This window comes from Papio anubis, chromosome 5 (genome assembly GCF_008728515.1).
Source record: "Papio anubis isolate 15944 chromosome 5, Panubis1.0, whole genome shotgun sequence".
Classification (NCBI taxonomy): Eukaryota; Metazoa; Chordata; class Mammalia; order Primates; family Cercopithecidae; genus Papio; species Papio anubis.
Genome location: NC_044980.1, coordinates 55,085,754 through 55,108,750, shown reverse-complemented (window position 1 = coordinate 55,108,750; position 22,997 = coordinate 55,085,754). Strand labels below are relative to the sequence as shown.

General features: G+C 38.7%; 1 protein-coding gene and 1 pseudogene across 4 annotated transcripts in view; both read left to right on the top strand.

Moving 5' to 3' along the window:
• PDE4D (phosphodiesterase 4D) overlaps positions 1–22,997 on the top strand; it is a 1,533,637-nt gene that overhangs the window by 23,605 nt on the left and 1,487,035 nt on the right. Inside the window, exon 1 of one of the 4 annotated variants that reach the window (XM_031666721.1) lies at positions 17,488–17,553. The exons of the other annotated variants lie outside the window; for them this stretch is intronic. The gene's annotated coding sequence lies outside the window, so the exon portion shown is untranslated. Of the gene's footprint in view, positions 1–17,487; positions 17,554–22,997 lie in introns of those variants that run through there. 4 annotated transcript variants of the gene reach the window in all.
• LOC108586295 lies at positions 1,999–7,543 on the top strand (annotated as a pseudogene).

Sequence of the window (22,997 nt, the reverse complement as noted above, 5' to 3'; positions counted from 1 at the left end):
ATTAAAATAAAGTAGTAGGTGATTGATTTCTCAGTAAATAGACACCTAAAATATATACGCCATATTTTTCCATGACAAGGGCCTATACTGGGTGGGGGTAGGCTGGGAATTTTTATCCCAGTTTAAGAAGACTGGAAGAACAAAGAAAAGGAAGGACAAAATCAACTACTGAGAACGATGAAGGGACAGGATAAATTCAACAGGAGGGAAAGAGTAGGAAATGTTGAAAAATTTGAGACTGGCAGATCTTGAAAATGAGACAATCCTAGTTAATAATGGGCTTCAAAGTGTGATCAAGAAATCTCCCAAGTGATGGAGATAAAGAGATGGAGGCTGTCTTGGGTAATTTCAATCTCATTGAATTGTTCCTGACTTCAATTCCCAATACAAAATTTCTCTCTTGTGGTGCACAGAAAAAATATTAATGTTTAAAAAGATGCATTTGTAAAATGTTAAGCCAGACATTTATTTTTAAACATAGTCTTGAAGTCAGAGAGAGATTAATAGAGCCAAGGTAAATTTTCTTAGGGAACATATTTGGTATCTGCCTCCTGTTGTACAATCTCCATGAAAAGTGAGAGCAAGAAGAACTATAAAATTGAAATGCCAATTGTGATATCAAGTAATTTTTAAATGAATGCATCTTTCAATTCATTGATAGGATAAATCCTTATTTACTTTATCTGTGAGGGTCTCTGTCTTGAACAACAAGCAGCCAATTTGTGGAATTAGTGGCTGTTTCAGGAGGGTAAGTAACCTCTCATTTATGACCATCTCATTCCTATGTTTTAAAATAAGAATGTGGACAAATATTTCCATTCAACCTAGTGGATGGATTTTGGCAATGACCGATCACACAAACAATGGATAACAATAGCAAAAGAAATGATATAGTCAGAAGTCTAATGTTAGCCATTTGTTCCTAGAGTTTTGAAATGCAGTCAGTCCCCAACTCATGATGGTTCGACTTAGAATTTTTCAACTATTTTTATGATCGTGTGAAATTACATGCATTCAGTAGAAACTGTTCCCTTCCTGTTGAATTTACTCTGTCCCTTCATTGTTCTCTGCAGTTGATTCTGCTCTTCCTTTTCTTTTTTTTTTCACTTTCAGTACAGCATTTAAAATTACAAGAGATATCCAATACTTTATTATAAAGTAGGTTTTGTGTTAGATGATTTTGCCCAGCTGTAGGCTAATGTGAGTTTGGAGCATGTTTAGGTAGGCTAGGCTAAGCTATGATGCTTGGTGGGATAGGTACATTAAATGCATTTTTGAATTAATGCTATTTCAACTTACAATGGGGTTATTAGGACATAACCCCAGATGGGGAGCATCTGTAGTTATAATGTCAGATATTGATAGCTTCCATTGGTAAGTAATTTCAATATTTCCCACCCTTTTTAAAAAAGTTTGACGAGCATACAAATAATAAATAATAAATGTTTCTAGTAGAAAAGAGGTAAGTAACAGGAACAGAAATCTTGGACCATCTTAAATGAACTGATGGGAATGTCACCATGCGCATCCTTCCAAACTTTGTTTCAAGTGATGTCATGTCAAATTTATGCTTATACAAGTGGAATAATACATATGTTATGTCTTATGTCTTATGGAAGTCTTGACTTAACGAAGGTGGGCATTTAGTCTCACTCTTAAACTACCTTAGGAAAATGATTTAAAGCATAGTGAAAAGAACAATAAAGCAAGAGGAATGAGGTGTTAGTTTAATGAAATAGTAGTATGCCAAGGACTGATATATTGAAGAGATATTTCTTCAGCTTGGCATGATTTCAGGAAGAAAGCAGGTGCATTTAATAAATTAAATTTTTATTTAATTATATTTATTTATTTATTTATTTTAAAAATGAAGTTGTGCTGTCACTCAGGATGGAGTGCAGTGGTGTGATTATAATTCACTGTAGCCTTGAACTCCTGAGTTCAAGCAGTCCTCCCACCTCAGCCTCCCAAATAGCTGGGACTGCGGGCACATGCCACCATGCCTGGCTAATCAAAAAACAAAACAAAAGTTTATAGAGATAGGGCCTCACTTTGTTGTCTAGGCTGGTATTGAAATCCTGGCTTCACACCATCCTCTCACCTTGATCTCCGAAAGTACTGGGATTACAGTCATGAGCCGCCATGCCTGGCCTGGCCTTGCTTTTTTATTCTTTAGCTTTTATAGCTCCATACCCTCTAATGCCACAGGAGTATGATGAGTGGAAATTTGGATACCATGTTTAGTACTGATTTGCTCCCTTGGTGAGGAGGCACCACTATCACGCTATGTTGAGATTTTTGGCAGCCAAGATCAGAGGGACTCTCTTATAATGGCCCCATCCCTGAGATCTGTGGAAATAACCCAGGAGACAGGCACCGACTGCTTCCAGGGGAAGCAGCAATCAGTTCACTGAATGCCTTAGCAAGCTGAGTATCACTGAACTTCAAAACTGTGCCAGAGTAGAGTTTTTTTAACTTCCTCTCCTCTGTCAACAGCTGACTTAGCTGATTTTGCCTGTGATGATAGCATCCCAGAGTGATGACTGGATTCTCATGATCTGCTTCTCTACTGTTAAGGAGGGATTTTTACCTGATAGCATTTCTCTGATTTTACTTATTTTATTAATTCTTCTATGCCAGTTACTTATAAATTTTGGCTTATTTCTGATTACACTATACCATTTGTAAAACATGAAATTCAAGTTGTTTGATTGCTGTAATATTCTCCTGTCCATAGTCTAGATGAATCAGAGATGAGGCTGGCAGTGCTTCTTACCCTTTGAAAACATTTGGTTCATTTTCACAAACGGAAAAATTACATGGCTTCCTGGAGACATTGATGTGTTTTTCTGGAAAGTTTGGGCCTCTATTCATTGAGAATCACTAATTTAACAAAAAGCCCACAGATCACTGTATGAATGTGTATGGGATGGCGAGGAGGAGAGAGAGAAAGAAGGAAAGAAATGGATTAAAATTTCATTTGAAGGAACCATTTTATTGTTGGATTAGAAACCAAAGACTGTCCGTAAAAAAGAGGAACCATTCTAAAATTTTCATAACTTGCTGCATGTGTGCAGTTTATTTCTTAATAAAGCTCAAGTAGTTTCTCATGAAAGTCAATGAATAGAGAGCCATTTCAGGACGTGTCTGAATTGGCAGTTGGTTGGAGCTTGGCCGTGATGGGAAAGGACAGCTGTTTGTTGTGGGGGCTCGTCTCCATGGTGTTGGGCAGCACATCTTCAGCTCTTTCTGGGAAGACCCCAAAGTAGGAATAGACCGAGAAAAACAGCATGAGGACATGACTGCATGCTGGTCAGATGGAATTCAGCCTGTACTGCTCTAGCAGAGCTTCTCCAGGGGTTAGAATGTTTTGCTTTTATAGTCATCTGGATTGCTTGTTTACTAAGGGTAGAAAGGTCCCAGCCTCACCCGAGACCTCCCGATTCACTCTCTGTGGGGAGCTGCTTGGGAATCTGTATGTTAGAGAAGCTCCCAGGATAATTGTGATGTGTGGTCATGTTTAAGAGCTGCTAGTGTGAATAATGGTGAGCAGCAGCACTGGCTGGAAGCACTGTAGAAGTTGCGTGTGTGTGTGTGTATGTGTATGTGTATTGTGCAAGAGCTATGAGATAAAATCAGGCTACTGGAATTTGCCAAGAAGCAACACGGGAGACACATTAACCAGACGCCAAGGATGTGGCCATAGACCTTCCTAGAAACTCCCTCATCTAGGGTGTGCCCCTCTGGATTGCACTGACTAGTCCTGATTAAATCCTGTATGCACAGACTCAGCACAGGCTGGGCTCCAGAAAAGGCCATCCACAATGTTTTCTTTTAAAATTCCACATACTATTTATCTTTGATTTTCTACCTCCTGTGGGAACCCTAGATCCAACTTTCTTTGGTGAGTTTGCAGGGGTTTCTGATGGCTCTCTGGTTTCACGGGTTTCCTGCTTATTTTCTACCCCTTTTATTTGGAATGTCAACCTACAAACTTAAAAGATTGAGCAAACCTTGTAGGAAAACGATAGAAGCTGGAACCACATATGATGCTTTCTATTATATGCCTGTTGTATATGATAAAAATGAGGTTTTATTTACTTCTTGGGTACACTAAACATAAACACTCTCTAATGAGGAAAAGAACCCAATGAGGGGAAAATGCTGGATGCCAGCGGATGGCAGTGATTTATGGAACTCTGGGCTCAGTGGTAGTGAAGGATCATCATAAGGGAAGAAACTGTTCTACAGTTTGGTGGAGCTGGGATGACTTTATATCCTAGTTTGCAAGACAGTCCTGGCCTCACCTGTTGAGCTGGTGTCCTATCTAGTTAAGATACCTTTCATGCTGCCCAGTGTCCTGGTTGAGATAATCCATTTATGTGGTCACCGTGAGGATAGGAAACAGAGAGAGGAGATTTTTCTTTGGATCACTGAAGTACTCATTTCATTATATGATATATCCCATTATAGGCTCACTCCTAACATTTGAGGACCCAGGACAAGACACCCCCCTATTCCATAACCTGTTCCTTCTCTTCTTGCCCTGGCTTCTCTGTGCAACCTGAGGATCCTTGTAAGAATGTGTGTGGATGAGCCAGCCTGCTCATTTAACTTTATTCACACCCAATTCCACCAGCTACCCATGAACACCCCTCAGGCCTAGGGGTGTGCACACCTGCTTTGGAAGGGTGAAGACTCACACAGGCCCTGGAAGCTGGTTTCGGACCACTTGGGGCAGGAAATTCCAGGCTCATAAGTACCTGGAGAAGAGTCTAGAAGGGAAGTTGTTCCTGCAGGTGGGTGTGTATCATAGCCCTGCAGACTGCTGGCTCTGTGGAGAGGCATGGCTGGAGGAGGGCAGGAGAGGGCATTCTGAAGCATCAGCCCCCTGATTAGGGATACCTGGCCCTAGAGTGGTCCTGTCCTTTTCACTCCTGATTTTCAGAGATCCTGCTTCTAACACATGCTTGAGCATCTCAGTAAAGCCAGCTTCCTAAGCCATTCTGAAGTTTTGGGTTAAGAACGTTTCACATGTGAATAACGCTTGGTCACCAGCCTGAGGTCCAGCGTATTCTTCATCTGGTCTGATAGAAATTCCTTGTCTTTAAATGTCATATATTTAAGTAACAACTCTATTTTGCAGGTTGAAACAAAAACTTAAACTATATGAGTTAATGTTTTTAAAGTCAACCAAAGGGAAGGCACCTCTTCCCAGTGTGTTTCATCAATTGAGATCTGGTGAACGTTTTTTTGTTTGCTGGTATGTTCCACCATGTGTGTGAGCCTGAAGGTAGGAAAATGTTTGCTCAGCCATTTCCTCTGTGGTTTGGTTTGTTGGAGAATCAGTCAAATGGAAAGTTTTTCCTCTGATGTGATTACAGAATCAAATATTTTATAATTCCCAGGTACTTCTGAATCTTGAATAATTATTGAAGTCAGTGAACACTTTCTCTTTCTTTTCCTTGACTCCCTTTGGATTGAACTAATCTGTAGGGCAACACAATATTATTTCCCTGGGCTAGGTGCACTTTCCTCTTCATGGATTATTGGGTGCCTGTAGATAGAGTCCCCACGCACAGCAGGCAGATTGTGCATCGCACAGTCCTGGAGGTAAATTTCACCAAGAGTATGAGTGGGATTGTGCAACATGGTAGCCCTGCCTATGCATGTTTGGGGCAGGGATTCCCCCCAACTGTGTATTCCCCAGGAGGCTTGATTTTCTTCTTCTTTCTCTCACCCATCATAAGCATATGGATGATATGGGTGTTTGAAGAGAAAAAGTTGAAAATAATGTTATTTTCTGCATTTTCTCCCATTTTTTGAGAGAACTCATTCTCTTTCTAATATTAATGTAGATCAGGGAAATTAAAAGCCATTTGTTAAAGAACTAACTATTATGTAATAAATTGTCAAACAATTACGCCAAAGGTGTGTTTACAAACTCCTGTTCTATCTTGGTGGGTTGATTAGCTTCCTTGGGGGTCCAAACAGCTATGGCTTTTCCATTTTTATAAATGGTTCTGCATTTATAAAATTATGAATGGACATTTATAAGATTAATTAAGAATTGAATTAATAGTGTAAAGGGATCCTTCAAGTACCCATGTGTTATTGCTTACTTTTAACCAATAAGTCTTATACCAGAGTGTTCTGCCTGCTTCTGGATGAGCAAGGAGACTCATGGTCTGGTTCTTGGACTTCCCTAGCAGCATGGCCCCCAAATGCCAGTCTCCACTCCCACCTCAAAAGAAGAAACCAAGAATGCCTCTCTGGGACCAGAGGAGATATCGGCCTCTGCAGGCTTGCTGAAGAAGGGAGGAAAAAAACAGCAAGAAGCAATTGAATGCGTTGATAAAGTACAAAATGAAATAGACAGACTTAATGAACAAGCCAGTGAGGAGATTTTGAAAGTAGAACAGAAATACGACAAACTCCGCCAACCATTTTTTCAGAAGATGTCAGAACTGATCGCCAAAATCCCAAATTTTGGGCTAACAACATTTGTCAACCATTCACAAACGTCTGCACTGCTGGAGGAGGCACTGCGTTATTTGACCAGAGTTGAAATGACAGAATTTGAAGATATTAAATCAGGTTACAGAATAGATTTTTATTTTGATGAAAATCCTTACTTTGAAAATAAAGTTCTCTCCAAAGAATTTCATCTGAATGAGAGTGGTGATCCATCTTCAAAGACCACTGAAATCAAGTGGGAATCTGGAAAGGATTTGATGAAACGTTCAAGTCAAACGCAGAACAAAGCCGGCAGGAAGAGGCAGCATGAGGAACCAGAGAGCTTCTTTACCTGGTCTACTGACCATTTTGATGCCGGTGCTGATGAGTTAGGAGAGGTCACCAAAGATGATATTTGTTCCAACTCATTAGAGTACTACTTGGTTTCTGATATGGATGATGAAGAAGGAGAAGGAGAAGAAGATGATGATGATGAAGAGGAGGAAGGATAAACAGATACTGAGGAAGAAGACGAAGATGAAGGTGAAGAAGATGAAGATGATGATGAAGGGGAGGAAGGAGAGAAGGATGAAGGAAAAGAACACTAGAACACTGATAGATTCCAACCATCCTTTTCAAAAAAAAAATTCTCCAGTCCCTGGGAGCAAGTTCTAGTCTTTTCTTTTTCCTCTTGTCTTCTGTCACCCTGTTCTTGAGGTCTCTTTTCTCTACACCATGGTTCTCAACTTATTTTGGGGGAAATACCTTGAGCAGAATACAATGGGAAAAGCGTCTCTACCCCTTTCTGTTTGAAATTCATTTTTATCCCTTTCTGTCTGAATAAAAACTGTATGGAATCAACACCACCGAGGTCTGTGGGAAATAAGAAAAACCTGCTGCCTTCGCTCTGCTGGAAGCTGGAGGGTGCTAAGCCCCTGTGTAGTAGTGCACAGAATTCTAGTTTTTCCCCTCCTTTCTCTGTATATTGGGCTTAGAGAGTACACAGTGTCTCTATGTGAATATGGACAGTTAGCATTTACCAACATGTATCTGTCTATTTTCTCTTGTTTAAAAAAAGAGAAAAAAAATAAAAAAAAAAAAAAAAAAAGGGGGGGTTATAGAAGGTCAGCAAAGGGTGGATTTGAGATGTTTGGGTGGGTTAAGTGTGCATTTTGACAACACGGCTTCTCCTTTGGCATGTTTGTTGTGATATTTGACAGACATCCTTGTAGTTTAAGAAGACACTTTTAAAATAAATTTTCTTCTAATGATGACTTTAGCCCTGCCACTCAATGGAAGAATCAGCAGAACCTGTGGGATCCTATTTGGAATTGATGCTCTCTATTGTAATTTTGTTCCTGCTTATTTTTAAATTTCCTTTTTGTTTCACTGTAAAGGAAAGATGATGCTCAGTTTTAAATGTGAAAAGTACAAGTTGCTTTGTTACAATAAAACTAAATGTGTACACATACACACACACACACACACACACACAAACTTACACCAAAATCACACCACTTTAGTTGCTTGTCCTGGAAAGGTGCTCTTTGTTTTTGAGCTTTAAAGAAACTAGTCTTCTTTTATTTGGCTGTAACTAGGAACTCAACTGAGCAGGAATGACTATTCTGATATGTGCTTGTTACATTTTTGGTTTTCAGAGGTGGCATATCGAGGAGGTGCACCTATGGATTGCAGCATAAATATCCACGGGTCCTGGTGTGCAGTGCGTGCGCCCACTCATTATCTTGATGTGCTGCTCACAACCACATCTCTCCTTACACTATTGGAAACTTTCATTCTTAATCATTTAATTTATCCCTAGCGACTCCAGCCTCTCATGACAGACTGAAAGACCACACTTGATGAAGTCCAGATATATTTTAATTCTCTTATATCAAGCCCAAGGGAGAATTTCTTAGCGACTATGCTGACTTATGAGTCTTGAAAAAACTTTAACTGTGGGAATTTTGATGTATAATGAAGCCAGGAGAGGGACACACTTCATTCCAAAATGCTGCAAATAGAATTTAAGCAAGCAACATGACACACATTCTTTGTTTGTTTCTTTTGCTTTTTTTTTTTGCGATGAAGTCTCACTTTGTTGCCCAAGCTGGAGTGCAGTGGTGCCATCTCGGCTCACTGCCACCTCTGTCTCCCAGGTTCAAGTGATTCTCCTGCCTCAGCCTCCTGAGTAGCTGGGACTACAAGCACGTGACACCATGCCCAGCTAATTTTTTTGTACTTTTAGTAGAGACGGGGTTTCACTATGTTGACCAAGCTGGTCTCAAAATCCTGGCCTCAAGTGATCCACCCACCTTGGCCTCCCAAAGTGCTGGGATTACAGGCGTGAGCCACTGTGCCCAGCCGTGACACACATTCTTAACTATTCTCCAAAAGGAAGAACACTAGAAAAGTGGTAGTTTGAAAAATGAAATGTCCAGTAGCAACTGGATGGCTCATAGCTCCAGTGGTTCTGATAAGTGCTCAGTGGAGAGTCTGATACACATTAGGTGCTCAAGAAAATATTTGTTAACTGAATAAACAAATGAATCGGATCTTGTTCAGATAAATTCCAAAGCAGAGAATATCTGCCACAAGTGCTCACATCAGCTATGCCTATTAAGCAGCACTGTGTTGTTCGCTTTCACAGAAAGGGATTTGATTTGGTATTTGCTGAAACAGGCCCGCATCTTACAGATGGCATTGAGACTCAGAAGAGTTAAACACTTTCTCACAGCTACTAAGCACTAGAACTAGAATTAGAATGTGTGCTTTCTGACCCCGAGTCTAGGATTCTAGGACTTCAAGGGTTTCCTATCTTTTTGAAGTCATGGGGCAGAACAATATAAAGGAGCAGCTGGAAAAAACTGAAATGAAATTACTATTCACTCTTACATAGGAAGAATAAAGATAACTCTTGAGGGCCCTGATATATTATGGTAATAAAAATAAGACTGAGGTAGCAGAAGCACATGGACATGCAGGGAACACTTCCAAACATCCTTCAAAAGGCCTAAGTTCTAAGGACAGGAAACATGAGGAAGCAGAGAAGGAAGGAAATATGTCTAAATCCTTCCAAGCTGTTTCTTTTACTATTCAGGCCAAGCCGTCTAACTCTAATCAAAATTTCAGGGAAAGCTTATGGCAGCTGAGACTTTTGGAAGTACATTAGAAAATAGGAGGGAAAAAGGCCTTATAACTCACTGATTTGTATCCTTATGTTATTTTATAATATTATTAAAGCTCTCTCCATTTTATGTAGATTCTGTCTCTCAGCTGTACTGCAAATCTATTAGGACAAGTCTCTTGTCTCTTTTATATATTCCTTGTACTGTGTCTATATGTGGTGGTCTCTCAGTCAAGCAGGCTGTACAATTTATTCGAAGTGTTCCAAGGAACTTGTGTCCCTCCACTGCTCTGACCTCATTTTTACAATGTTAATTAAGTTGGGTAGATGACCTATTCGACTGATAACACTCAATAGCTCACTGGTATATGGTAAGTAGTTTATTCTCTTAGTTAGTTGACCATAACCAGATTAAAGCCCAAAAAGATATGAAAAAAAAATCAGGTGGTAGATAGTGGGGAACAGAGGTATAGGACACTGTTTTGGGAAAGTGGATCTTAACTCAGTTATGTCAGGATGAGGTGTTACAAGAAGAGAGAACAAGAGAGAAGGCTCACCATTAAATCTGGCTTCTGGCCTTGGGTCAACCTTGCATGATGTTTTGTAGACTGAGAGTAAGGAGGGAGAAGTTGAGACAAAAACTTTACTCTCTGTTTGGTCACTGAGAGCAAAGGTTCTCTTCATGCTAGTTTATTCTTAAGTAGTAGCATGAGGAGTTTAGGGGTTTATTGCTGAAGAAAATTCATCCTCTTGTGCTAATTGGGCAGAGATTCCAGGTATTAAAACCAAAATCATTTGACCACCTGAGTTATAGTAATTTTAGTGCTTACATTGTTTATTTTCACTGTATAGCACAACCAAATACTATTCAGTCTGGCTACATGGAATGAGATATGGCTAATTAGATTTCCTGGCGAACCCAGGTTAAGGTAGAAATGCCATATTAACAGTAGCACCCTTAAACCTGGGGAAAGAGGCTCTTGCCTCATGTCACTTGCTTTAGAGGGCCCTGCTGGTCTTCCTCCACTGTGCCATGCCTTATGGTGAAAGGATTCTGCAGAGCCATGTGGATATTGTCAATCCAAAGCACCCCATTCCCTCTTCTAAACCACTTGGTACCCCACAATTCCTGCCTAAGTGATCCCAAGATGACTTCCAGGGCCTACATGGGTCTCTCGTGGGGTCTCATCTCCCAGTGGTGAACTGTACCACTTGTGTTGAGCACTCCTAGGACCAAAGAATGTAGGGCTGTGTATGAATCTTAGTTGTGTGGGCCGAGGTGTCCTCAGGAGTGTGTGCAAGGCTCCTCACTGCAGAAAAGAACTGAAGGTGGGAAAGAGAAGAGAAGGGAATGGGCTACTGGCTGGAGACCCCGGCTCCAAAAATTTTAGGCATGGGCTGACATTTCAAACTCTCCAGTGGCAAACCATCTAGAGCAGTCAACTCACATTGACTATGAAGTGCATGAACTACTTTGAGTAACTAGGCTTGATCACAGAGGTCCTTGCATGGCCTCCTGGTCTGCATGTTGAACAACAGTGGTTATTGTTCTCTGGACGCTAATGCTGTAGGTACTAGATGTGACTGTTCTCCAGAGACATTCCTAGGGAGTTGCTAATGGTGTGGTGGTAATTGCTGTTATTATTTCATAAACATTGAAATCTTTTATTTTTTGTAAAGTTGTCTCCGTGAATACTGGACTGTAAAGGTGTGTGGATGTGTTCTACCAAATTGAGAATTCTAGTTAATTGAGTTCTGGTTATTTAACTTTTTACCGTGGTTTGTACTTGCTGCTTGTTCAGAGTCTAGGCAATTTTACATGGGCATATTTTATCCTTTCTCCCCATCTCCATTAGTCTTCAAGATCAGGAAGATGATTTATGTCATTTTAAAACAGAGCCTTCCTCAGTCTCTCATTTTCCTTCTCTCTCTAAGGCATATTGCTGCCTACTATATCCTGGGCCCTGTGCTAGAATTTCTCTTGTGCTAATTTTTATTGATAACATATGATGGCTTAAAATGTCATCTACTGTTTAGTAAATTCATAATAGAAAATAACTTTGTTCCCTCACAAATTTTTATAGACATTTAAAATTAGCACTTCAATATCCAAGTATTTTGCTTTTTCTTTTCTGGAGAGAAACTAACACCTGTAGGTATTTGTTGACATGCAGAAAATGCATGCAAGAATTTAAAAATGTTTTACCCTATAATTGGTCGTGTACTATTAACTAGACCTCTTCTTTAGCTCTCTTACTGTATATGCTCTTCTGTTTTCCCAAATTCTCTTCTCTTTCTCTAAATTCTTCACCCTGTTCCCCACCCTTTCCCTGCCTTGTCTCTGGGTTGTTGTCTCTCTTGCCTCATTTTTCCTTCTTTCTCTCTCACTTTCTTCCCCCACCACTTCTTTCTTGTTTACACTCCCTGCTCATGTTTGTGCTGCTTTGCATTTGTGTTTATACCTACCAGGGGAAGGACCAACCATCTTTATTTTTAAATTTTGTTTTACTTTAAGTTCTGGAATGCATGTGCAGAATGTGCAGGTTTGTTACATAGGTAAACGTGTGCCATGGTGGTTTGCTGCACCTATCAACCCATCACCTAGGTATTAAGCCCCGCATGCATTAGCTATTTATACTGATGCTCTCCTTCCCCTCACTGCCTCCCAACATGCCCTGGTGTGTATTGTTCCCCTCCCTGTGTCATGGGTTCTCATTGTTTAGCTCCCACTTACGAGTGAAAACATGTGGTGTTTGTTTTTCTGTTCCTGTGTTAGTTTGCTGAGGATGATGGCTTCTGGCTTTATCCATGTCCCCGCAAAGGACATGAACTCATTCCTTTTTATGGCTGCATAGTATTCCATGGTGTATATGTGCCACATTTTTTTATCCAGTCTATCATTGATGGACATTTGGGTTGATTCCATGTCTTTGCTGTTGTGAGTAGGGCTGCAATAAACATATGCATTCATGTGTCTTTATAATAGAATGATTTATAATCCTTTGGGTATATACCCAGTAATGGGATTGCTGGGTCAAATGGTATTTCTGGTTCTAGATCATTGTGGAATCACCAGACTGTCTTCCACAGTGGAACCAACCATCTTTTAAAGCAACAAATGACATCCAAGTGTGAAGTCGCAAGTCAAAGAGCTAGAGAGTCATACGGTTTCAGAGTTGTCGCAGTTTTGAAGATTGATCCTCTGGCAGGGTCCCCCTCATTTTGTACCTGAGAATATAGGTCTAGCGAATAATATCACCTGTCCAAGCCCACACAATGACCAGGCTTCCTAGCTCTAATTTATCAGTCCAGTCCTTTTCTTAAAAATAGTTTCTGAATATATGCAGGTAAAAATAATAAATAAGCCACCATAAGTTACAGACTTATGTATGTCTGCTTCTATGGTGCCAAGGAAAGAAAACAAGGGGGAGGTATGAACATAAAATAACACAGGTGCACTTATACGTTGTTTCTTCAAAAGATCATGAAAAGATAGCTTAGAAATTGCCAATAAGAACTACAGACAAACAAGCTCAGACAAGTTACGGCAGAGAGGAGTGTACTTAAAGTTAGAAAGCAGGAGAAGCACGCTTGTCAACAGGGAGAAAAGGAGGAGCTATGGACCTTACAGTTGGAAAATGTGTTTTAAAAAAATAAAGAAGTTGATCCTTCTTGATTTTTCTTGTTTTGAAATTTATGGCAACATGTACAACAAACCTATTTTAATGTACAATTTAAAATTAGTATGCTGTGATTTACTTGGGCTAATATAATTGTAAAACACTTTTAAGCTAGACCAGCTGTAATTATATTCCCAAAGATTTGATTTTTATCATTAGTTATAGTTAATAAGACATTTATGATCTCTTTTTGGTTGTCTCTGGTGAAGCATTGTTGGCGATGCTTTCCTGACTTGAAATTCTCCTGTGTGTTGAAATCGAATTAGGAAAATGAGTAAGTAAATAACTTATCCTAAAAGTGTAATCTCTCCTTTGTGACATAAATTAGAAATCCATTCACATCTGTGGAATAATTCCCAGTTTTGCAACTAAATAATCTGATATGCACAAGCAAACATGCCAATCTTTTCTCAGTCTAGGAGAATTTGGTCACTTTCTACTTGAACAAAACAAGCTATATGTGCTTTTAAATAGATGTATCATTTTCTCAAAATTGGATTATAAAGAGCTGATCTGAGATGCAATCAGATGGATAATTAAACAGCAAAGGTAAGAGGCTTCTGACTGTGCATGCTTACAGTATTAATTGAAAAAATAAAATATGATTTTTAATCCTAAAGGTAATTTGACCGATGCACATGTACAATGATGTAAGGTTCTCTCACTTTCCATTTTAATCTCGGGATCGTGGAGCCATTTGAACCTAGCTTTCTCACAGAGAATGGACAAAGTTTGACTGAAGAAATCTGACCGCATTTTATGTTTTTTTGGGGTGTGTATAGTTGAATGAAAACATGAAGATAATACTTTTAAACAATTTTTTGATTTTCTTTTTTCTTCGTTCAGCTATGATGCTTTATTTTCTCAGATCTGTTTAATCATCTGGAATACTTTTTCGAGTGATTTTTAAAATGGCAAGAAATGTTCCCTCTTCCATAATGTACCTGTTGCCTCTGAAATGCCATTGGTGTTTGAATTTTTTAAATCCTCATTTGTGGCAGTTATTACATTTTGCTTCATGTTATAGTAATTTGGCTTGCAAACATATCTTTTGTACCAAATTTTAAACTCCTTGAGGACAGAGTTCATATCATTGTCTTCTTTACCCCGGACCTTTCGTTGGTGAAATGTTTGTGGAATCGGCAAATGAACGTAAGACATACATTGCCTTCTAACAGTGGGCAGACATGTGGCGGGCTGTTGCTGGGTAATGTGCTCATAATGTCCTGCAGATTAATTTGGTTCTTTGATCGAAAATGAAGTGAAAACATGCATCTGCAGTTCAACCTTTTCCTGGTGTTATTCAAAATGTAATTCAATGTGATCAATTACATTGAAAATAATTGAGAAATGAGATGACACTTAAATTAGTTGAAGAGAATTATGGGTTTTGTCCTTGGTTCTTTGGATAAGTAAACTTTTAGTGTTTTCTCAGACATTTGCAAAATTCTAGGGGTTGTCTGTTCTTTCCTATAGGACATCCAGATCCTGAGGCTTTTCTTCTTATCATTTCTCATTTAACTGCTTATTAATTCTTTCCAAGAGAAGGAATAAGAAGTATGAATTTTTGCTGTTAATTGAACCTTCCCTTAAAACTGTTTGGAGTGTCTTGTGGGCTATTGAGAAACACTGTTTGGTCACTTTTCCTGGGCTTCTGAGAGTCCAGTTAGAAGAGTTCTTTATTATTGTCATTACATAGTTAATAATAATATTTTCTGTTTCACTTTTACATAGCATAACTTTTCAACAAACCTGGCAAAACATCTTCCAGGCATTCTGGTCAGTAGAGATCCTGTTATCAGTTGTGCTGCAAGACATTATTGAGCCGATAGTGTAACTGGTCCAGTTTCCCCCTTTTGGCTCTGTAGAGAGTCAGCAGCATAGCAGAGGGTCCCATGGAAGTAGGGATAAAAGGGAATTCTTCTTTGACTTTTAAAAATCTCTCAACTCCATTTAAAACTCTGTAAGTTTTCCTCCTTGGGAGATATGGAGTGGTTCCAACATCCTTAATATCAGTTGCCTTTTGGTCAAATTCAACCTTTAATCCCTTCTAAGAATGGGAAAATGAAGACATCTACTATGACGTCCCAAAGGCCTGTAGTTATTGAGAGAGCTGGCAAGACTAGAATTATAACTTGGGCCTCTGCTATTATGAATATATTGCTTGCTGTGAACTCACTTGGAGCAAACTTGTATTATTGTAGAAGTAGGAAAGAGGCCAAAAGAGAGACAGGGGCAAAAAGACATGATCATTACAAAGAAAAGATAAATGTTTGAGCTTATGGATATCCCAATTTTCCTGATTTAATCATTACACATTGTGGACAGGTATCAAAATATCATGTACCCCCCAAATATGTACAACTATTATATATCAATAAAAACAGTTTAAAAAGTGATCAAAAGCAGTAGCAGAAATATATTCCTCATGTAATTTTCATCGCATTTGAGCATCTAGGATTTTTGACAAGACTTTCGTCTACCATAGGGTGCTTAGGAGGCCTAGTGATCTCTAGAACTGTGGGGTATCAGTTCATCAGTCGGCTCCAAGACCACATTAAGTGCTTACTTAATGCAGAGCACCATCTTCAATGCTTTGAAGATTCTAAGTTCCATTTTTGACCTGTCTTCTATGTTGGGCAAATTATTTCTATGAGTTTTGCTTCTGCTTCCTCATTTATATGTAGGCGATAGTAATAGTAATGGCTGGGTAACCTCACAGGGAACTGCAGGTTGAAGGTGGGGAAGCATCTTCTTCTAATATACCCACATAAAGACATAAAGACAGCATTTATATATTTGTAGTCAAATCATTGGTTCATCCTATTTTCTGCAGGTGAAGATAGATATCACCATGCCTATGGCCAATTATCTTTATCCAGTTCAACTTGGCCAGGTCCATGAAACTTGTATTTATGTCATACTCAAGTATTGTGGGAGATAAAAGAATAGTGCCCCTAATTTAGTTTTGGTAAAATTGAGGTTAAGTGATTTTCCCAAATTTATTTTGATATAAAGTAAATTGCAGATATGAGTTTTTCAGTCCCTAACTTTTTGTTCTCATTTAATTATTCCATTAGGAAATGCTGCATATTAAAATTATCTTCTTAAATGGCTCACTCAATCCTTTTATCCCTAACTTCTCCAAGTAAAACAACTAACCCCCATTTTTCAGTTTGTTGTGAATTCAGTTTGTCCAAACTAGGTTGGGGATAAGTTAATTAAATAATTATATAGTGATTAACATGGGTTAGCATTTATGTCAAATTGGGGCAAAACCACCTTTTGAATACCTAGAAGGTAGTGAAATGTACTTAATACTAACATCATCATGAATATCAATCACAGGTTTAGAAGTCTTTTGATATATATGAGCTAAATATGGGGTTGAATTCCCACCAATCATATCTTAACAGATTTTTTAAAAAAGATTAAGTCTCTCAATCAGCTGGTTTGTCTCTTTCTCATAAAAATGACAATAAAATTATAGTATGTGAACTTCTGATTATTTAGATTCCAGTTAAACAGGATTTCACTTTAATTTCTTTTATTATGAAGAGAGAGAATAATGGTTTCTTACTTTTCAATTCCATTTAGGAGGAACTTGTTTCTTTCAGAACACCAAATGAAGCCTTCTTGCTGGCCATCCTATAGGACCTTTGCACTTGAATCTCTGGTTTCTGAATTTGGGACAGTTTATAATATCTCCTAAGATTTTTCCAGGTGATCTTTAAAAATAGGTTCTAGAGAGATTTTAACAATCAAATTAATGGTTTCTCTGTTTAACTCTTTTAAAATATATTTTCATGATCCTCTCTGTGTGTGTGTGTGTGTGTGTGTGTGTGCACAGGGGGTGGGTGAAGGGAGATGTGGGGAGAACAAACAATAACCAAAGAAATAACAGTGGAACTTAAAAATATTTTCTGCTAACTTGTTTGCTAATAATTATTCAGGCAGCTTTATGAAAGCTCTTTGGAAATTCTAGAAGTGTTTCCATTTCAGGCTTAATATATTTGGATCATAAATAAATATCAGATACCTTTTGGAGGCATTAGAAACTAAACATTATGCAAAGGCTACCCTCTGTTGCGTCAGGAGCTTGAATTGTTTTCATTAAAATATCTGCTATGAAAGCACTGAGATTAGATGGGATGTTAGCTCCCCTTTTTCCTGCTATCAAATGTCAGAGATTTGTATTGTTGGTAGAAACTGAGATTTCATTTTCCTTCATCCCATTCTGATGCTGGCTTCCCTGAAGCAACACTCCTGTTCCAGATTTTTATGCTCGAGGTAAGTCAGAAAAGGAATTTCGGTGAGGCATGAGTTTTTTGATGAAACGTGGGGGAAAACCAAATGGGTATCTTCAGAATGAAAGCGTACGTCTTTGTCTGTCTGAATGTGTGAAAAAGAAAAATGCTGAACACAGTCTAAACCTCCTGCTGGTGTGATTTTTGAGTAGTGTTGATGGTCAACATATGAATGAAGGTTTTTCTGTTGCAAAATGCTTTATTGTTATGTGCAGGGCAGACATCTGTGTGCCTGCCTTAAATTTATGAACTAATAACATCTGTTCCAAGAAATCCTGTCAGGTCTTTAACAGTACCATTTTGTTCTGAGTTATTCTGGCAAATGGATGATTTTGCTTTTAAGTAATTATTTTTTGAATTTCTAAATATAAAGTCACATATGGTTTAATGTATGGGGAAGATGCCTTTTTCATCAATGAAAACTTTCAGAATTGACTAATTGCATTTTCTTTTAACAAAATATCATTCGTTATTTTCTTCTATTTGGAACAGATGTAAATGTCAACAAAATAGATTCAAGCAAATTTTATGAGTGAGATTACAGATAAATGATAATAAGAAAAATCATGAGAAAACCCAGCCCAAATAATTGAGTTAGGCTGTACTATAAACAAAGTAAATTTAAAAACATATGTCCCCAAAGAACTGTGGCTAGTAGGATAGATACTCTCTGAGGCTAACCTCCTAGGGTAGTAACAGTAATTCTGCTGAAACCAATTAGTCACTGTTGAGAGCAACTTCTTGCTGCCGATGAAGGGACTGGATCCTGTAGCCTGGTGTCCTTGTCAAGTCTTCAGTGTGTACTCAGCTTGCCCCTGCTAATACACACTGGTCTTAAATGAAACAGAGTGGCAAATATTTAGAGTGAGTTTTATGTGTCTTTGGGATTTTTCCTTCCCCACCATTGGTAAATAGCACGTTTCCTCTGCTGATCTGTGACCTTTGAGATAACTTCCCTTGTTAAACACACACTCATTTGTGTGGGTGTTTGTTTTCTTTCTTTTTTTTTTTTGAGACAGAGTCTCGCTCTGTCCCCCAGGCTGGAGTGCAGTGGCGCGATCTCGGCTCACTGCAAGCTCTGTCTCCCGGGTTCACGCCATTCTCCTGCCTCAGCGTCCAGACTAGCTGGGACTACAGGCGCCCGCCACAGCGCCTGGTTAATTTTTTGTATGTTTAGTAGAGACGGGGTTTCACCGTGGTCTCGATCTCCTGACCTTGTGATCCGCCCGCCTCGGCCTCCCAAAGTGCTGGGATTACAGGCGTGAGCCACCGCGCCCGGCTTCTTTCTTTTTTTCAAAAGCTATTCCTTCTTTTCTACTTTATATTCAATTGCTTTCAGCACAGAGTAAAGAAAAGATGAATCTCTTGTCTGTAGTTTTGAAGGGAGGGAATGAGAAGCAAAGGAATTAGCAATCGCAAAGATAAACCTACAAAGGCAAACTAAGTAGAAACATGCTTTTTCCGTTGCAAATTATGCTTCACTACTATAGGCTGTAATCCCTATGCTGACATATCTCAGAATAAAATGTAAGTTGCTTGAGATGCTATTCTAAAGCATGTGATATGGTTTTATTGATTGATAAATTTATCCATATGATGATAGTCGTAGATTTTCAGAGGCCCCATATGGACTGTTTGAAATGAAAATGTTATATTAGCAATGGATGAGAACATGCCACTTGCCCTGCTCCATACAAACTTTGATTCCTAGGAATCAGCACATGTTAGAGAGCTGGAGGCCACCGTATGGTGTGCAAGTGCTCCTGTGCTGAAGTGACACCAGAACAATCACCACATTGCCATCAGGCTATCCATCTGAGGCACGGTTTTCCTTCTTGTTTCAATCTGTATCATTCCTAGAGAATTTGCTGAGGCCCCCAGGGCAGTGCTGAGGCCTCTAGCCCCACCAAATCTCTTTTTCTGTCCCTTCATAATTTTCAGGTCTGACTGCGTGTAGTTTTCCTGTGTTCTCTAATTTCTGGGCCAAAGCTTGGCAGGGGGCAGGCGCAGGATTAGGTTGAAGAGGCCAGTATGACCAGGCATACCAAGGTTCGTTGTGCTATACCAGAGGTATTACATTAGATTAATGAAGAGATTATAGAAACTTAGTTCTCCATCTGAATTCTCTTATTAACACATCACTGTGAGTCAGCCTGCTGCTTTCAGTGTTGTGTGTTTTTTTCCTTTGTTACTTCTGTTGCTGCTAATGATATTGGTATCATTTGTTGTATCAATGCAACTGACTTGTACTTCAAGTCAGTATCTCAACCAACCTAGAATTTCTTGTCTAGCTATGGTAGGTGGTATGGGGTGGTAGTGGTGTTGTCTCAGGCTAGTATATGATAGTATGATTTTGAAGTCTATTTTTTTTCCCCCTCGTTTAACAAACTAGTGTGAACATCTATCCATGCCTTTTAAACACTTTTCTCCAAGATAATTTTTTATAGTTTTTTAATGGTTAAATAACATTAATTCAGCCAATAAAATTTAAAACTTTTTGCTACTGTAAAGATTATTGTGTACCTCCTGGTAGTTACATCAGGATTATTTCCTTAGGATGCAGAGCTTGTAGGTTAAAGAGTATAGTTATTAGTAAAGGTTTGTTTTTTTGGCCGAACTGCTCTCCAGAAAGTTCTTTTCCCCTTCAATTTATTCTCCTACCAGCAGTGCATGAGAGGGCACATTTTCCCATATCTTAAGTAGTGTTGTTTTGTAGAAACGTTGCCAATCTGATATGGGGCAAATGGCATTTCACTGTGGTTTTTCTGTGTTTGTTAAGTCACTAGTGAGGTTGGATAGTTTTTTCCTTTGCAAATTGCCCTACCAATGTTCCTTGCTTATTTTTCTTTTGAGATGCTTATTTTCCAGTTAATTTTATTCACAATTTTTATATAGTATAGATAGTAATCCACGTGTCTATAGGTTGTTTATAATGTAAATATTTTTTTCCAAGTTTCTTAGTCACTTTTTGACTTTTTCCTTTGGGTATATTTTTACATTCGAAGTTTTTGTGCATGTGATTGAGTCTTTTTTAATTGTGGTAAGAATATTTAACATGAGACTTGCCCTTTAAAATTTGTTTACATCTATAATATAGTATTATTAACTATGGGCACAATGTTGCACAGCAAATCTCTAGGACTTAATCATTTTACATAACTGGAACTTTATACCCACTGAATAGCAAATCCCCATTTCCCCCTTCCCCAGCACCTGGGCAGTGGTTGAGTCTGTGATGTTTTCCTTTTAAAGTTGCTGCCTTTGGAGTTAATTTAGAAACGACTTCATCATCCCAAGATCACACACATTTTTCCTACATTTTCTTCCAGTTTCTTTATTTTACATGCAAATCTTAATCCATCTGGAATTTATTTTGTTGTATAGGAGTGCAAGAATTTAACTTTATATTTTTCTCAGATAGTTTTCCACTTGCCAGTGGAATAATGATTTGTTGAATAATCTATCCTTTGCTTTTTAAGTTTTACCTTGAAAAAACACAATATACAATTTTGGATCTAGTTTTTTAATATAATTTATTGATAGCTCTTTGTTTTGGACAGCATAACGTTGTTTTAATTACTGTAATGCAGTTAAACATCTGATAGCTTGAATCATTCTTATCTTTTTCAAACATTTCTTGGCAGTTTCTTTCATCATCTCCTGACCAGATGGTTGTCATAATGTCTTAATTGCTCATTCTAACATTGGTCTCACTTGCCTCTAATCCATTCACAACAAAGTTGGCTGAATTCTTGTTCTAAAACACAAATTGGATCACATTACGCCCTTCTTGTTGTGTATACTTCCAGCTATTTTTATAATCTAAAAATGGGTCCTTTGCCTATAGCAAGATTTTAACCTGAAGTCCAAGCAACTTCTGAACTTCAGAGTGTTTGTAGACACCATTTCGGTGATTTTTTTTTTTTTTTTTCTGAGTAGAGGATTGATAGTATCATAGATTTTGAAAGAGCCATGACTCCAAAACATTAACAACCTCTGTGCAACAGGAAGAAAGTCAGGCCCCCCAGAATGGCTTGTGAGGAGCAGGTCCTCCCTTGGTTGACATTTCTTTCTTACCTGCCTGCCCTCTCCCTGACCACTCTTCCACATCCCCACCCTCTCCCTCCTGGACTGCTTGCAGTTCACTAGCCAGTCTGCTGTTTCACGCCCCAGTGCCTTTGTACATGTTATTCCTCCTGCCAAAGTGTTCTCCCACACATACCTCACCCATCTGGAAAATTGTTCCTTGTCCTTCAAACAACAATCAAAGAACCTCCTCCTCTATGAATCTTTGTCTGATCCCCTTAAGGAATGCTGACCTGTCTCCTTAGTTGTTAACTGCTGTACTTAATCTGCATTTTTACTGTTACTCTTCTACTCTTCTTCCTCTAGTCATACTATAATATCTTTGGGAATAAGGACTGTGTTTTTGTAACCACAGAGCCCACTGCCTGGCATAGCTTAGGCACTCGGTGAATGCTTGATGAACAGATGAATGGATACAAAAAGTGAATGTATGGCAGGACATAGCCCTGGTGAAATCACTGGCAAGGGCTTGTGTGAAGTAACTGCATAAGAAAAAAACAGCATGCCATTAGAGGTGAAGGGACCAGCTTTGAGTTTAACAGAAATAAGGACCGAATGGGTGAAGCCATAATGTCAACTTTGAAATACCACCATATATTAAGAAACCACATTTGAAGTTCTAAGGATCCTTAAATGAAGATGCTTTTCACCAAATACTTTTCTAAATTTCCCTGAGTGGTTATAACATAGAGGACCTATTTCCTGAGCTACCAGGGTCCTAACACATACGTTTTTATGAGCTGGTCACCAAGAGTTATTGGTAATCACAAGTAATGAAAGCACAGCTTTGGGTGAGTGGGTGGGTAGCGTGGGTGAGGTGGAATATGCCATGTTTTGGACCAAAGCTATTCACATTGATGTGTAGCCATTGTTTTCATGATTCTGGCACCCAGTGGATGTTAAGTAAATATTTCGTGAGTAATTAAATGCTGAGTGTGTAGCTGGGGGTATGACAGCCAGCTAACTGTGATGTCTACTTTTTCAACTCTCTGAGGTGGCAATGCTAATTTTGCTGGAGATAGTAGCATCACTGTTTTACTTGGTTCCCTCTATTCATACTACTTAATTTTAGCTAGTTCTTACTATTACTTGCTTTGTTTACTTCTTGGATTCTCTATCGCATTACCTTTGATGCCACCCGCCATCCTACTCTGGGCAAACAAACCTTGTCTTTGTAAGAATGTCAAGTTAATCTGACATAAGCCCTTCAATTTCACTCCTCAAATTCTTCTACATCAGCATTCTTTTTTCTACCCTGGGGAAAAAGAACCTCCTCATTTAAGTGTGCTTCCTCTTCTTCTTAAATATTGCCTGTGCAACTTTTTGTTTTGTTTTGTTTTG